Raw genomic sequence first — 17,169 nt, 5'->3', positions numbered from 1 at the left:
CTGCTAATGCAGGACTACTGACAATAGCGTGGTTGTGGTGGGGGTAGGGGAGGTGGAGAAGGGTATAGGGAGATAAATGGTGTTGGAAGAAGACTTGGCTTGGGATGGTGAACATACAATACAGTGTACTGGTGATGTGTTGTGGAATTGGGCACCTGAAACCTGTATAATTTTGTTAACCAGTGTTGTCCCAATAAATTAAAAATAAAATGATTACAATTCACTAACTCAGACAAAGTGTTATTTTTGAATTTCAAAACCATGGTCAGGATAATTATGGCCCCCAGAAGGTTTCCTTGCCAGATAGGTAGAAATATACAGACTGTGACCCATATACTGAACTAAAAAATGTAATTCTTCAAATAGACATAAACCATAGGAGTGATTCATTCTGGCATTTGTCAGGTGAGTTTAAGAGAAAGAAAACACAGGAATTTAACATCCCATTGTGTTTAAGCTTACTAGTAGATTACTTTGCCATACACTGCTTATTATCTGTGACCTTAAGAATGCCACCTAACCTTTTTTAGGCTTAATTCTCCCACATAAAAACAAAACAAAACAAGATACAGTCTGTAAATGTAGGTTAAAATGAGAATATAAAGTCATTTAAAGTCTCTTGTGGTTTCTTCTAGTTTTAGGAACTACACTTCCACTAGTTTTTAGAACAACATGTAAACAACTGAAAATATCTAACTCTAATAAAATATTTTCATACAATAAAGGAAACAGGATTTGGAGCCTTTAAGGTAATTCTGAACTTTCAAGAGTGTGTGACTGACAACAAACCTAGTGTTTGTAACACGTGGCCCATTTGCTTATTTCCACCTCCTCACTTATGCTGACTTGTTAGTTCTTCCCTACTTACCTGAAATTCCAACAATGGTTATTCTTGGTCTTCTTGTCAGTGGCCACATACATAATACGAGTGAGTGTCTGTGTTAGATGTACCCTCTGGGGTTAATGAAGGCATTTTTTCATATGAAAATTTGAATTTTCTCTTGGATAAAGGTCTGTAAGACCTGTATTATTTTCATAATTCACCCACAATTATGTCATCAGTGCTTTTTCCCCTGGAATGCCAGGCACAGAATAATTGATAACAGAACAGCTACACTGAGGAGTGACTTACGCTTATGAAAATAAACCATAGTTACAGTTTGAAACCTACATAAAAGAGAGATTAATGGGCGAGAGGAGGAAGGCATTCTATAGATCACCCCAACCCACTTTTCCATTTACAGGTGCAGTGATTGGTGAATGATTCTAGATGTTTTTACACTTCCAATGATCAATAAAAGACACTATATAGAATATGTTGAACAAGTTTATTAGTTATCCTGGTCAGTTTATTTAAGGTTCTGTAAGTCTTATTTCATGTTAGAGGGCAAAATGAAGAGTGTAGACAGCTGCCCAACCAGCCTGGCTCATTTTAATTCACTTTTTGTGCCCAAATCTCTTTACCTAAGTGCTTTGATTTCAACAACTAAAACATGGGAATTATGATCCTAAGGGATGATGTAAGATTATTGAAAAGTGCATTGTACTATTCAAATGAACACTGCTACATAAGAAGAAAATATTTTAATTAGTAATACAAAAATTATTCTGAATTTCTTGGCAAAGAGATATTATTTTGAAAGATGAATTTGAGAATTAAGCAATTAATGAGGAGTTACCTTATGAATATAAATGGATTCATGGGATAGGTTCATCAGTTTGAAGTTTAAGCAAAATTGAAAAGCTGTAACAGGAGTTTATTGTTAAGAAGTAACTTGACCAACTCTTTAATTCAATGTGTCATTTGAGATGTTGTTAAATGGCCATAGCTTATTTTAAAATACAAATTAATTATTTATTACAAGCATGCTATGCTTATCTCCTTCAGTCTTATTAGTATGCAAATTACTGTAATTAGGTCACTGTCAGACAGTATTAGTGTAAAGTCACTTTCCATGGTTTAGAATGAAAGGTTTTGGTTCTTAAATATTTATAAAACTCTTTCTGAAATCAGCTTAACTTCATTGAGATTATTCTGGAAGTTTTATTGGTTCAGAGGAAATAATCTCAGGGAACAACCAAAAACATTCATTCTTTAACTTTTGTAATTGACACACATAGAATTAGAATATTTGAGAAAAATAGTCACTATTGTAATATACATTTTGTTCAAAATTTTTAAATCACTAAAATATGTATCTATATTTGTGTCATCTCTTTTTAAAGTATCACCATGAGAACAATGTATTAACATAATTGCAACATGTTCCCTAAAGAAAGTTTCATTCATCAGGAATATTTTTTTATAAAACAATAAAATTGATATTAACAGATATTAAATAATAGAACAGGGCATCCCCTGGCTTCATTTTAATGAATTTTGATGAAGCTTAAAAGGATCTCTTTACACAGCTCCATCTTTGTGACCTATTCAGGTCACAGAGGTTTTCTTTATTTGAGCAGCCTTAGCAAGCTTTCTTATACCATTCACACTCTCTGACATTCTCTATACTGTTGAATATAGTGCAAATGTAGTAATAATTTGGATCAGAGCAACAAGAAGGGGAAAATAAACATTGTAATATATTTCAGCATTTTAAGCTGAAGTGGTTTGATGTCTCCCTTGTGGAATGGTTGTGCTCATGTGCTATGAATAGAGAAAAGGCACTGACATCCCAAGGGGAAAAGAAAATAATCAGAGAAAAAAAAATGCCGGAGCTACAGAAGTTGAGATGTATGAGAAGGTAATGGTTCAGAGAACTGAAGATGTGAAAAAGAACAAGAGAGATTTTGTATAAAAGAAAGGAAAGGTGAGCAAATACAAAAAAGAAAACTCATGAAAAGAAGGCCAAAAAATCAGAAGAAAGCAAAGAGGAATATAGGAAATGAGGCTGATTAAGACATTTCCATTCAAAAGGGTGAAGAAATGTGCCAGACAGCGTGCTTTGCCTGGCTAAAACCATTACACTTACAACATCTTTCTGAGTGGATATCTTTCGTCTTTTACAAATAAGGAGGCCAAAGCATAGATTAAATAATTTGCTCTGGCAGGTGGCAGAACTGAGCTCAAAGCACAGTTCTTTCTCTTCAGAAATGCACCCCCCTTTTTTGGTAGACCTGTGTCTGGGAGGTATTACAACATCCAGATTAAGAGCATTTACTTTGCGGTTAAAAATCCAAGCAACTAAAACTTGGTTAGAAGTGGGATAATGAGTGTGTGACATTATTTCTCTAAGACTCAATTTCCTCATCTAGGATTTGTGAGGATTTACAAAATCAAAGCATAATTTCAGGGCATATGAAGCATTCAAAATTGATATTTATTTTTGTTGTTATATCTCTAAACCTTATTATGCACTTATGGTTATCTTATACCAGTATACAACTAGCAAATATAACTCATTCTTGAGCTTCTCAGATTTGCCCATTTACCGGTAAAGATAGCTAAAACAAGGGAAAGTATCAGCTACCAGGATAGACCCTCCAACCTTTTTTTAATATTATTTGGCTTTTCCTGCAACTGAGTATTAAACTAATTTTTAAAGAATTATTTTAAGGCTTTTTAAGTTATTAGGTTGTTCTGAATTTCAAGGTGCTTTTATTCAACATTTTACTAATAACCTACTGATAACAGATTAATTTGGTACCCTAAGACACTGGGTGGGTGGTTTAACAATACTTAACGTTATTATTACATATTATTTTGAATATTGCCAAAATACAGTAAAGCATAAAATTATGCAAACAAACTATTTCTAATTGTGTCACATAGAATATATATGTGGGATATTATTCAATTTAATCACCAAAATACAAATGAATCATCAGTCAGATTGCAAACTCAGTGAGTATCACATAGCAATTTTAATACGGTGATTTTTTTTATTAAGTTGATATTTGTAGTATAAGTGTGCTCTTGAAGATTATGATACTTGTCCTGGGAATTCAGCATATTTACTCTACTGTGTGCTATGTAATATCTTAATTCACCCACCATCTTTCTTTTTCTTTTTAAAAATAAATTTGTATTGATTTCAGAGAGGAAGGGAGAGGGATAGAGAGGCAGAAACATCAATGATGAGAGAGAATCATCAGCCGGCTGCGTCCTGCAAGCCCCCTACCAGAATTCAAACCCTCAACCTGGACGTGTCCTGACTCCTGACCAGAAATCGACTGTGACCTCCTGATTCATAGGTCGACACTCAACCACTGAGCCACTCCAGCCGGGCCACCATTTTTCTTTATTTAAAATACTGTGCAAAATATATATTTAGTCTTCCCTTGATGTAAGTAAATCATTTATATGTTAAGTCAATATTATCATGTCTTATTATGCAATAACATTACAAATAGCATTATGTGCTTCTACAATGAACAGTATAAGACTTTGAAATATTATTAGAAAAAAATGATTATTCACCTAATCAGAAAATGCTTATATCCTATTTGTCATAGATCATCATCAAAGCCTGAAGCACATACTTAAATATGTGTAAGTCTACACTGTAGCATACCAGGTGTCCTAAACACTGTATCCTGGAAATCTCTAGAGCATTCCTGTAAATTCTTTACTGAGCTTCCAAGAGAGTGAGGGAGGCCAGAGAGCTTAAAACATAACAGGGAAGGTCAATTGGGGGGAAAAAAGGAGACATATGGACTACTATTTGTAATACTTCAAACAATAAAAAAGAAAAATAAATGAATAAAACATACCAGGGTATAGGAAAACAGCATTCTAAACAGTCACTGAAGACACCTGCTCTTAGTGATCAGCCATTTGTGCTAATCTCAATACACTGACATTAATATTAGTATAAGAGGCAGGAAACACCACTGAATTCCCACAAAAGTCTTGGACCATCATAGAACTAGAAGAAAACAGATTTTCCATTTAAAGAGGAATGCTTCTCTGTATCGGCCTAGGATATCAGAAGGGGAAAGATCTCTTCACAGAAAATTTATAGTGATTACATGTTTCTCACATAGGCTTAGGATTTGTATTATTTATGTTGTTGTCATGATGCAGGAAATGTTGGAGTTGAGAAATTTAAGATAACATGATCCCAAGTTGATAGCTCCCAGGGGGCATGGCAGAAATAAATGCAAGTCTCTGCTGCAGAGATATGGCCCTGGCCAGACATCTCAGGAATCTCACTTCATATTCAGTGTCTTTTGATCACTCTTTCATTTTTTTTCCCCTCTATTTTGCAACTTCTGTGTATTTTCCATGTCACTACCTTTGTCTTTAGGTTTACACAACCTACTGTTCACTACAGCTGTTGCATTTTAAAGTTACAATAATTTAATTTTTTTAATTTCTAAAAGTTTTTTTCCTAACCCTGATGAGTTTTTTTAAATAATCTTTACTGCCTTGCCTTTCTTTAGTGACTGAGAAAGAGCAGAGAAGAGGGTCTGAAAATATACCACTAATAATTTATCAAACATTTTGTAGATAGTTGTTTTGCATTGTATCTGATATTGCAACATGAATTACTCAGCTATCTGATTTAACTATGATTTATAGTTGCTACTCCTCACACATGGTGACTCATTTCTTTGCATGAGAATATTGAAGTCCTTATTATATTTGCCTTAGTAAGATGTGAATGGACAGTACCAACCTAGAACAAACTTTTAATTCCTTGCCCTGGGTTTCCATAATCAGAAAATATCCATTTCAACTCTACAGAGGTAAGAACAATCTTCCTATTATAAATTCTCAGGTGGCCAGTGCTTTTCTTTAGAGAAATTCTTCAAAATAGGACCTGCCTAGATATTAAAATGTGTTCATCTGCAGATGATGCAAATGATGTGTAATCTGTTTTTAGCCACATCTCTTCCTAGTCCTGCATGTCTATTCAATCACTTTGATTGAGGAATATATTATTCTTTATTGACTTCAAGTCTCAGAGGAAGTTAAGACTTAAATTGTTCAATTTTTAACATGATATTACATATATTTGATAAACTTCAAAACCTATTTTTGAGTAAAAATGAGAACAAACAGAAAATAATGCAAAACATTTTTTACTTGACAGAGTTAAGTTAGAGAACTGCTGTACCCACTTTGTTCAGTAATATATTTCAAGAGATAGAAGAGTATCTGGCAGAGTAGATTCATTTGTTAAAAGAGCACGTAAGTTTGCCTTGCTTAATATAAATATTACACTAAGTTGGAAAAATTAGAAGCATATTGTGTCAAATTGGGGTATGAAAAAGATGAATATTATTATTGCTTAAAACCAAAGTATCTACAAATCACTAAAATAAATGAATATCTAGAAGTAAAATAAATATTTTTAAAATCAATTATAGTCTATATGTTAATCAAGGATACTTTTAAAAAGTAATTAAAAGAAAGATACTACTTATAAAAGCAACAATCAAAATACTCAGGGATAAATCTAGCAAAAAATAAAGCTTTTTCTATGGAGGTGCATAAAACTTTATTAACAGATGTTAAGGATATAATATCACATTCATAGGTAAGTCTCACCAACATAAAGATAACATTTTTCCCAAATTGCTCTGAATTTAATATGATATCGATAATTTTCTACAGAAGTTATTATAAAACATGACAATCATATTTTATTTGAAAGAGATAGTTGCCAGAATGGCTAAGACCATAATAAAGAGGATGTGGGAAAAATTTTCCTACCTGATTTAAGGCCTATCAGCTATGGCTATTAGCACAGAAACAATTGAACATATTTATTTATGTAATGAAAACAGAGCCCTGAAATAAAGACTCACATATGAGGAAGCATAAAATATGATAAAGTTGGCATTAGTCTTTAGTGAGTCAATGCTATTAATATCAATCATTAGTAATATAATTAAAAATACTAAAATTTAATCTCTAAACCAAAGACAGATATTGATTCCAGGCAATTTAAAAGATTTACATGTGGGGGGTTGGGGGGTGCTTAAAAATAGAGAAGATGATTATATTGAAGTGTGCTGGCTATTTGTGGAGTTTCCCCTACTTTATTGCAAACTTCTGTGCTTTTTTTCCTTATAGGGCAGACAGCTAGAAGTATGAAACATATATTTCCTAGATTTTATTAGCAACTATTTTCCATTTTCTCTTTATTATGCTTCTGTCTTCATTGGCGAAGGCCTCACAGCAGCTTATGTTTTTGGCCTCTGTTTCTGTGAGGAAAACACCAGCATCAGGAGACGGCTCCTCCTAACGCACATGAGGGAACCCAGGCTGCAGTCTGCCCATCAGTCACTCTAACAATACAGGGGCAGCAGCTTCAGAGTTAAAACATTGTTAAAGCTCTTGTGGGCTCTGGATTAAGACTCCTTTTATTATTACTTTATCTTTCCAACATTTTGTAGATAATATACTGCATTTCCATCACTGTTTGAAATACATAGAAAATTTCTGGTTTCCTGGCACACTATTAACCGAGGAAAAGGGAAAATCCTAACTTCTCTAGATCTGCTTTAAAAATGGCGAAGTATGGCCCTAGCTGGTGTCATTCAGTGGTTACAGCGGCAGTCTGTGCATCGAAGTGCTTTGGGTTCAATTCCTGGTTAAGGGCAGGTACTTGGGTTGAAGGTTTGATCATCAGCCCTGGTTTGGGTGTGTTTGGGAGGCAACCAATGGATGTGTCTCTCTCACATCGATGTTTCTCTCTAGCTCCCTTCCCTCCTTTACAGTCTCTCTAAAAATCAATGGAAAAAAAATCCTCAGATGAGGATTAACAAACATACAAACAAAAAATGGTTAAGTATGCAGTAAGCACAGAATCATTAACATTACATTTATGATAGTGATGATCTCTGGGCTGAGGAAGGAGGAATTACAGCACGTCAGAGGAATCTTTACAGGCAACTTCAGCTATGTTAGCCATTCTTGATTACTTAACCTAAGTGGAAGTGCATTGGTTATATATATGCCTAAGCAACTGTCGCAACCGAAACAACTGAACGGATGACCAAACAGGCTGCATGGGGTGATCAGGCCGGCAGGGTGTTAGTGAGCGCCAACCAAACGACTGAGCAGCAGGCTGCATGGGGCTACCGGGCTGGCAGAGGGGGAAGTGAGGGGTGACCAAACTGATAGCAGGCTGTGTGGGGTGACCAGGCCAGCAGGGGAGGCAGTAAGAGGTGACCAGGCCAGCAGGGGTGGGGGCAGTTAGGGGCAATCAAGCAGGCAGGCAGGTGAGCAGTTAGGAGCCAGTGGTCCCAGATTGTGAGAGTGATGTCTGACTGCCGGTTTAGGGGCTAAACCGGCAGTCGGACATCCCCCAAGGGGTCCCGGATTAGAGAGGGTGCAGGCTGGCCTGAGGGACCCCCCACCCCGTGCACAAATTGTGTGCACTGGGCCTCTAGTTTTTATATAATATTTTATGTATTTTAAATGTCTAAATTTAGCATGACATATTATCGTTATATATGATATGTAAGAAATATGTAATATAGCCCTAGCTGGTTTGACTCAGTGGATATAGCATTGACTTGCGGACTGAGGGGTCCCAGGTTCCATTCTGGTCAAGGGCACATGCCCTGGTTGTGGGCTCAATTCCCAGTAGGGGTTGTGCAGGAGGCAGCCAATCAATGATTCTCTCTCATCATTGATGTTTCTATATCTCTCTCTCCCTCTCCCTTCCTCTCTGAAATCAATAAAAATATATTAAAAAATAAATATGTAATATAGAATTCTTAGGGATACATGATCAAGTCACAAAAGTCAATGTTTGCTGGCATAAGAAACAGGCATGAAACAATTGGACCATATCCTTGAGTAGGCCTGCTTCTGGCCTTGCTTCCAATAGTGTTTCCATAACACAGCAGACAGAGGGGTCTTTGCTAACATTGAAGCAAATCATGTCATTCCTCTGTTCAAAACCCTCTGATGGCTCTGAACTTATTCTGAGGAAACCCCCAAATTCCTACTATGTCCTTTAGGACTGTACACAACCTGGTTTCTCATTACTGTTCTAACATCTTCTTTTCATTTATTTGTTCTGTTTGTCCAGTCCCATAGATTCTGGGCTGTTTCTTGAACATATCAGGCAGGCCCTCACCCCAGCTGCAGGATATTTCTCCTGCTAATATCTCTATGACTAACTTGTTCACTTTCCCCCTATCTTTACTCAAAATTCACTTCTCTAAAGGGCTTTCCTGCTGTCCCTTCTTCAGGCATTTCCAGTCTCAGTAGCATCATTTTTTTTTCTCTTTTCCAGTACATGCCATTATTTTAATTTAATTTTAGTTAATACTCACCGAAATATATTTTTTCATTGATTTTTATTTTATTTTTTAGAGAGAGTGGAAGGTAGGGGGGAGGAGGAGAGAGAGTTACAGAGAAAGAGAGAGAGAAACATCCATGTGAGAGAGACACATGGATTGGTGGCCTCCTGCATGCACCCCAAATGAGGCACGTGTCATTATTTCACATGCAATCTATTTTAATTATTTTAGTTATTCCCCGCTTCTTCACTAGATCATAAAGTGCATAGACGGGAAGGATTTTTGGAGGAAACACTGCTGCTTGGCAATTTGTTGAATGAATACACGAATAAATGGGTATCATATCTTCCCACTGCAATCAGGATAGATTTCAGTTGAATTTTTGCCATGTCCTTTGCCAATAGCATTTAAAGATATGGCATATTTAAAAGAAGATTGGAGGGCTTAAAAAGCTAAATTCAAGAAAAGAATCAATGAAACAAACTATTATATTAAAGGTTAGAAACTGACTCAATTATTTTTGCACTTAGCAGTGATTTGAATGTTTCTCTTTATATTTTTAAAATCAGTTCAAATGGTAGTTTTATCTTTGTTGTGCACTCATAGAGTTGTTGTTTTTTTTAATACTCTTGTAGCTCAATTGCATAAAGCACATCCAAAAATAAGGTAAAATCAACTCCTTGGAACTTTTATGATTGCTTTATATCTATTAAAATATAAATAAATGTCTCTAGGATGCTTCATTAGAAAATATCAGAAAAATTGCATTTCTGAGATACTTTTAAGTGATTTTTTGATGGAAATTTTTATACATATTTTATAAAATAACATCGAATAGCCAAATGCTGTTAGTGAAGATCATTTGCAGCCAAGCAGTTCCTGATGACAAAAATATTAGAATATCATTATGTTATCTATTAATAAAGTGCTATTTTTGCATTTTTTGACACATGGAAGCAGGCTATCTGTGTGTATTTTGCTGATAATCACTCATGTGTTCAGCATTTATAATCTGAACATTCATCCTAAATGGGATTCTTTACAGAATCTTACTATTTATATTTATTTAGTTGTTTCATATAAAGTTTTATAAACTGAAACTACCATAATTCAAAGATGTGTATAGTAATACATATAAAATATTAGTATGTTTTTCTCAGCTGACTGCACAGACATTTTAACACTATTTTTTTCTGAATATAGAGAAACTCCTTACACTTCATACATACATAGAGGTACTTGTTTTGTTGTCATTGGTCATGATGGTGGCAATGACTATTGGTATTACATATTTAGCATCCCCACTTAAGTTTTATACTATAAGGAAGGCATCTTGTAAACAAATATGATTAAGGACATTATGTACAGTGACTTTACTTTTTCTTTCTTATGATTGTGACAAATCATAACTACCAAGTTCTCAGCGATGAGACTCTCATGTACTGTTCCTGTGCTTTCTATTGCTTTTTCCAGTGCCCCAGTTGGAGATGAGATGATTAAGTGCTACATTTAAAAATGCAACATTATTAAAAACCCAGTGATAAAAAATAAACTAAAGCCCTGGCATTGTCATCATAAAATCCAAGTTCAAGTACTATCTACTCATAAATTCAGGTCTTGGGAAAATATTTATTTTACTTGAGTTTTTTATTCTGTAAAATTATTCCCTAAACTCTCATGGCTCCACAGAAGTGCCTCAGAGATGTCAGCCCCAAATTGTATGGGAAACAAACCAACTCCATTTTAACTGGAAAAGCTCTGCCTTTAATATATTTTATATCTATAATTTCTAAGATTTTCCCATTACTTTATTCTATTGTTTTTATATTCTATATTATCAGTAAGTCAACAGATATTATGAATCTAGTCATTTCCAAACATTTTCTGTTATAATGGACTTACAGGCTTTTGTTGGATCACTTATTGGTTTGATGGTTTGCTTGGCTATGTGAACAGTTTCAACAATGGAATTTTTAAGAATGTAGATTACTCATATGGAATTTTCTGTTTAAAATGTGAAATTCATTAAAGGCAATGTAAATGTTGAAATGGGACAAGTGGAGTTTTAGATTTCCGTGTATAGATTATATAAAAACTGTAATCCAAAGCAAGTTTGAAGTTACATTTGTTTGATTACTTGAAGTACCTCATTTTACTAAGTCAATAAATTCCCACCACTCTTCTGTCCTAGTGCCTCTGAGTGATATGCTACGTTTTCATCAGTAAGAGTGGAACATGATAGTAGTGCTTGTGAAATAAGAAATGGCCAGTTTGTACTTTCTAAATGATTGGTTTAAATTGTTTTCTAACTCTAGGCACACAGATTCATACTAGCATCATGTTATGACATCTAATTATTGGTCATAGAAATGGTTATTTTCATAAAATGAAAAAAAAATATTTATGAACTTATAACACTAGATTTGATACTAAAATGATTACATTTCTACATAATCTTGAGTACTGAATAAATAAAAGAGAAATGCTACAATTTTTCTTTGAATTTTTCTTTTTTATCTTTGTTTCTTAATTCCAAGAAATATTACTTTTCCTTTTCTAGCAATAGAGATTTTTCCCCTGAACACCCAATGAGCAGAATAGTTATATCAGACAGTAAAATTTCATGGAAATATCTAAGAATAGATATTCATACAGAAGAATGTTTGAGGATATTGTGTAGGAACTGCTAGATAACACTTTTCTTATAATTCTTTTTAATAAGTCAAAATTATTAATGTTGATTTATTTGGATATTAGATTACAGGTTTCTCAATGTTTTAAAGTGAAAGTTGTACATAAGGTAATAAAAAAAAAACACACCACACTTTCTGAGATGCTAAAATGTAAACTTTTTCGATAGAACAAATCTTTCCAGATCTGACTCTATCTGATAGATATGGTAATGCAATTGATTTAACATACTATTGCTGGTAAAATAGATCATTGAGTATGTGTTTCTTGAATTAGAATGCTTAAAAATATTGAATATGTTGATTTTTAATATAAAAAAGGCATAAACATCATCTAATTCAAGTCTAGGTTTCTCAAATGAGCCTTGTTCTTATTTCTTAAATACATGAATGCATGAATAAGTGAGTAAGTAAATTAATGGATGATTATTTGAGGCTGTTTAATGGCTTAATTCTACAGACCTAGGACTCTGGTATGAGGTCATATATGTGACTGTGTATCAGTTTCTGAATCTATAAAATAGGAAGTATCTAATTTATTTTCCTAAAGAGGTAGGAGCACAGGATATTAATGACAGGAATTCATTTAACAAAATTTGACAGGAGAGGGGAACATAGAAATGTCCAGGGGGCTGTAGTAAATGAACCAGGAAGACAATGATACATGGAAAAGTTGAGTGAAAAGTTGGGCAGATTGACAAAATAGATCATTATTCTCAAATGTCTAGACAGAGAGAAAGATCCTCGGTAGAGTCCAATGAATGACATGAGAGGTCCCAGGACTACTGAGAATCTTTTAAACACTTTTATAGAATCCCAGGGGTTCCTGTTCAACAAGAAGGCATTACTAAAGGTGTAAAATTGGAGGTGGTAACATGTTGCCAATTAACAAATTAATTTTATAGTATCATGGCCATAAACTTAATTGTGAAAATTCTTAGCTTTTTGTTTGTATGTTTGTTTTGTCAATCCTTACCCAATAATATTTTTCCCATTGATTTCCAGAGAGAAAGGAAGGGAGGGAGGGAAAGAGAGAGAGAGAAACATAGATGTGAGAGAGACACATAGATTGGTTGCCTCCCACATGCATCCTGACCAGGGCTGGGGATTGAACCTGAAACCTAGGTACATGCCCTTGACTGAGAATAAAGCCCACCATTCTTCCACATGCTAGAGGACTCTTTAACCACTGAGCTACATCAGCCAGGGCAAAATCCTCAGATTTATATATTTATATTTTTTACTCATAGAAGGTATGTCTCTAAGTTCATTGCAAATTAGTTCTTATCACCCCCAAAGGAAAACTCTCCTACAAAAAAAAAATGTGTTGCATGGTATCATCAAGAGACACCATTTTGAGTATAGTTCCAAAAGACAGGTATGGCTAGTAAAAATAAATAAATAAATAAAAAGTGATTTTTTTGGGGGGGGGTTGGGGTGGAGCCCGGCCAGCATAGTTCAGTGGTAGATCATTGACCTATGAACCAAGAGGTCTGGTTCGATTCCTAGTTGGGGCACATGACTGGGTTGCAGGTTCGATCCCCTGTATGGGGTGTGTAGGAGGCAGGCAATCAATGATTCTCTCTCATCATTGATGTTTTTATCTCTCTCTCCCTCTCTCTTCCTCTCTGAAATCAATAAAAATATTTTTTTAAAAAAGTGTTGAAGTATTTTGTTTTCCATTTTGAGTCATTTCACAGTAAATTACTCATTTTAAAAGAATCTTTAAAGTATGAAAAAATTAAAGCATAGCTGAAAAATAATCATCACTTTTACCATATTAAAAAATCTGACTAAATTTAAAATATTTAGCTGGAATTTATGCATGCATACTATAAAAGAGTCTCACAAATAGTAGAAAATATGATGCTCATTTTTCTTTTGTCTGTATGTAGCCATTGGTGAAATAAGGAATAAAAATGAATCGAAAGGAAGAGGAGAATGCAATTGTGTTCATTTAGTTGTTTATTGATTGATTGATTCATTCATTTATTAATTTGTAATCTTTCCATACTGTTTATTTTAATTTCAAATAAGGTTCTGCTGTTTTAATTTGTTGTTGCTTTAATATGTTTTGTTTTAGTACTTCAGAGATAAGTATTTGAGATTATGTTTCTTCTTTCTGTTTTCCTTCCTCCCTTCCTCCCTCCCTTCATCCCTCACTTTTTTTCCTTCTTTCTTTTGTGGAAATGCCTTCCTGTTTATTCTGCATTATAAAAATATTTTTAACTGAAGCAAATAACATTAAAAACAATACCTTTGGCATTTTATTTGAAATTATTTTCCATTCACTGTGATACTTTCTTAAACATGTAAACAAAATAATTATACTCTTGTTTGTTTTTATCTTTTCTCCATTTATAAGGAATAATTTGCCTCTGTGTGTGAGTGTGTGTGGTATGTGCATATATGTATAGTGTATGTGTGTGGGTGTGGGGGAGCGTGCATAGATAAGAGGGTGGATACATGGGTGTGTAACTGTTTTAGAAGGAGAGGTCATTGAAATCAACTGGGTTTTGATTTCTTAAATCCAATATCTATTAAAATTCTTAATTATATTAATAGATCCTTGAATATTACATTTTAAATTATTCTCATATGTTTAAAAATATTAGTTCTGACAACTATGGAATTTTATAGTCTGTTCATGATAAAATTAACAATCCTAACAAAATTATTTTTATTTGTTACTTCTATATGTTAAAACCTGCCAGCATGTATAGATTTATTTTTTGCATTTTTCTACCTCAATGTACATATAATTTTATATTTTGAACTTTCAAAATTATTTCTATAGATTTTCTTAAAAAGTAGTTATAGGTTTCCAGGATAATTTGTACAGAGGTTTAATTTATACCCTTAATCCCCTTAATCGTACATCTGCAGAGCCTCCGCCATTATCAACATTCCACAAAATTTTAAAATTGATTATTATATAACAATTCAAATAATTTTCTTTTACATTTTAATTATTTTAATAGAAACATGCTGATATACAAACTTTATGCCATGAGCTCTTAAAATGATGGTGGTTTAATATGGGTTATATGCCTTTATTATTTTTCAAACTCTTAAGTATAGAACATATGCATGAATAATGTCCCATATCTTAGTGTATTACTTTATTCTAACACATTAGATATGTTTGTTTATTTTCCTAATTATATGTTTAAAATTTATAGATTATAATGTAACTACTATTTCAGATGTTCAAAGAAACAGTCCAGACTGTTTAAGTTTAGATCTAATTTGCATGTCAAAATCTACCTTTTTCAGAATTTTCAGAGGCTCCCATAATTCACCTTGGATACCACCTAGTTATTGAGAGGATAGGTTTAACATAATACAAGCACATAGAGGAAAGAAATATTGGAGAGAAGCAGATGATCAAGAACCATATCATGGCAGATACACACAGTTAAGAGGCAGAAAGCATAAAGAGTTAGGAAATTATATAGATAGGGGAAAAATGTAGGATGATTTCGTCTAGTGTAGATAGGGGTAAAGGGCAGCAAAATCAGTGTATGATGCTCTTTAAGAATGGAAAGTGTTATCTAACTTAGAAGGATGGCTTGATAGCTACACTAATAAAAGACAAACATGCAAATTGACAGCACCTTCGCTAAGCTGTAAGCCACACCCACCAGCCAATCAGAGCGGCTATATGCAAATTAACCCAACCAAGATGGCAGCCGGCAGCCATGGAACTGGGGCAAGCAGGAGGCTTTTTTGCCCCATTGATGGAGGAAGCCAAGGTTCCCGCCTGCCCACCCTGGCCGGCTCTGAGCTCCTCTAAAGGCTACAAAGTTTCAATTATAGAAGGTAAATAAATACCAGAATGAAAAAAAGGAGAGGCTGGCTGTGTGTGACAGGGGGCGGGGCCACAACCTCCCTATCCGCCCTACTCTGTTCGTGACAGGGGAAGGCACCCCAACCCCCTGATTTGCCCTGCTCTGTGCGTGACAGGGGGCAGCGCCCAACCCCCTGATTGGCCCTGCTCTGTGCGTGACAGGGGGCAGCGCCCAACCCCCTGATTGGCCCTGCTCTGTGCGTGACAGGGGGCAGCGCCCAACCCCCTGATTGGCCCTGCTCTGTGCGTGACAGGGGGCAGCGCCCAACCCCCTGATTGGCCCTGCTCTGTGCGTGACAGGGGGCAGCGCCCAACCCCCTGATTGGCCCTGCTCTGTGCGTGACAGGGGGTGGCACTGCAACCTCCCCATCGACCCTGCCTTGAGTGTGACAGGGGGCGGTGCCCCAACCCCCCAATCGGCCCTACCCTGAGCGTGAGTGAGGGCGGCATTGCAACCTCCCGATCCGCCCTGCTCTGTGCATGACGGGGCGGTGCCCCAACTCCCCAATCGGCCCTGCTCTGAGCCTGACCAGGGGCTGCACTTAGGGATTGGGCCTGCCCTCTGCCACCCGGGAGCAGGCCTAAGCCAGCAGGTCGTTATCTGCCGAGGGGTCCCAGACTGTGAGAGGTCACAGGCTGGGCTGGGGGACCCCCCCCCCCCGCCTGAGTGCAAAAATTTTTGTGCACAGGGTCTCTAGTCTATACTATTAAAAGGGTAATATGCTAATTAGACCAGATAGAACGGACATCTTCCAGATGTCTTTTCAGACAAAGTCACGGTCGTGAGGGCCGAGGCAGAGGTGGTTAGGGCGATCAGACAGGCAGGCAGAGAAGTTAGGGGCGATCAGGCCAGCAGGGGAGAGAAGTTAGGGGTGATCTGGCAGGCAGGCAGAGGGGTTAGGGACGTTCAGGCAGACAGGCAGGTGAGCAGTTAGGAACTTGAGGTCCCGGATTGCTAGAGGGATGTCTGCCTGCTGGTTTAGGCCTGATCCCTGCCTAAACCGGCAACTGGACATCCCCCAAGGGGTCCCAGATTAGAGAGGGTGCAGGCCGGGCTGAGGGAACCCCCATCCCATGCATGAATTTTGTACACCGGGCCTCTAGGCTATAATAATAAAAGCATAGTATGTTAATTAGACCTGACAGCCAAATGACCTTCCGGACGTCCTTCTGGACAAAGCCAGGGTACAAGGTCTGAGCCCACTGCATGAATTTCGTGCATCGGGCCTCTAGTATAAGAATAAAAAGGCTTTTAACCTGAGGGCACAACTGATAGACCTACAAGGGTCGGCACACAAAGTAAGTTACCCCAGTTGTGTCACAATGTGAGGTTAAAAAGCTATAAGAACTAAAACATGGACAAATGGCTATTCTACAGTATCTATGGCTAAAGGCTAATAGGAACAAAACTAAATGCAAAAA

The sequence above is a fragment of the Myotis brandtii genome, unplaced genomic scaffold (assembly GCF_000412655.1).
Source record: "Myotis brandtii unplaced genomic scaffold, ASM41265v1 scaffold116, whole genome shotgun sequence".
Classification (NCBI taxonomy): Eukaryota; Metazoa; Chordata; class Mammalia; order Chiroptera; family Vespertilionidae; genus Myotis; species Myotis brandtii.
The sequence above is the reverse complement of the archived record's forward strand: the minus strand, read 5'-3'. Positions refer to the sequence as shown.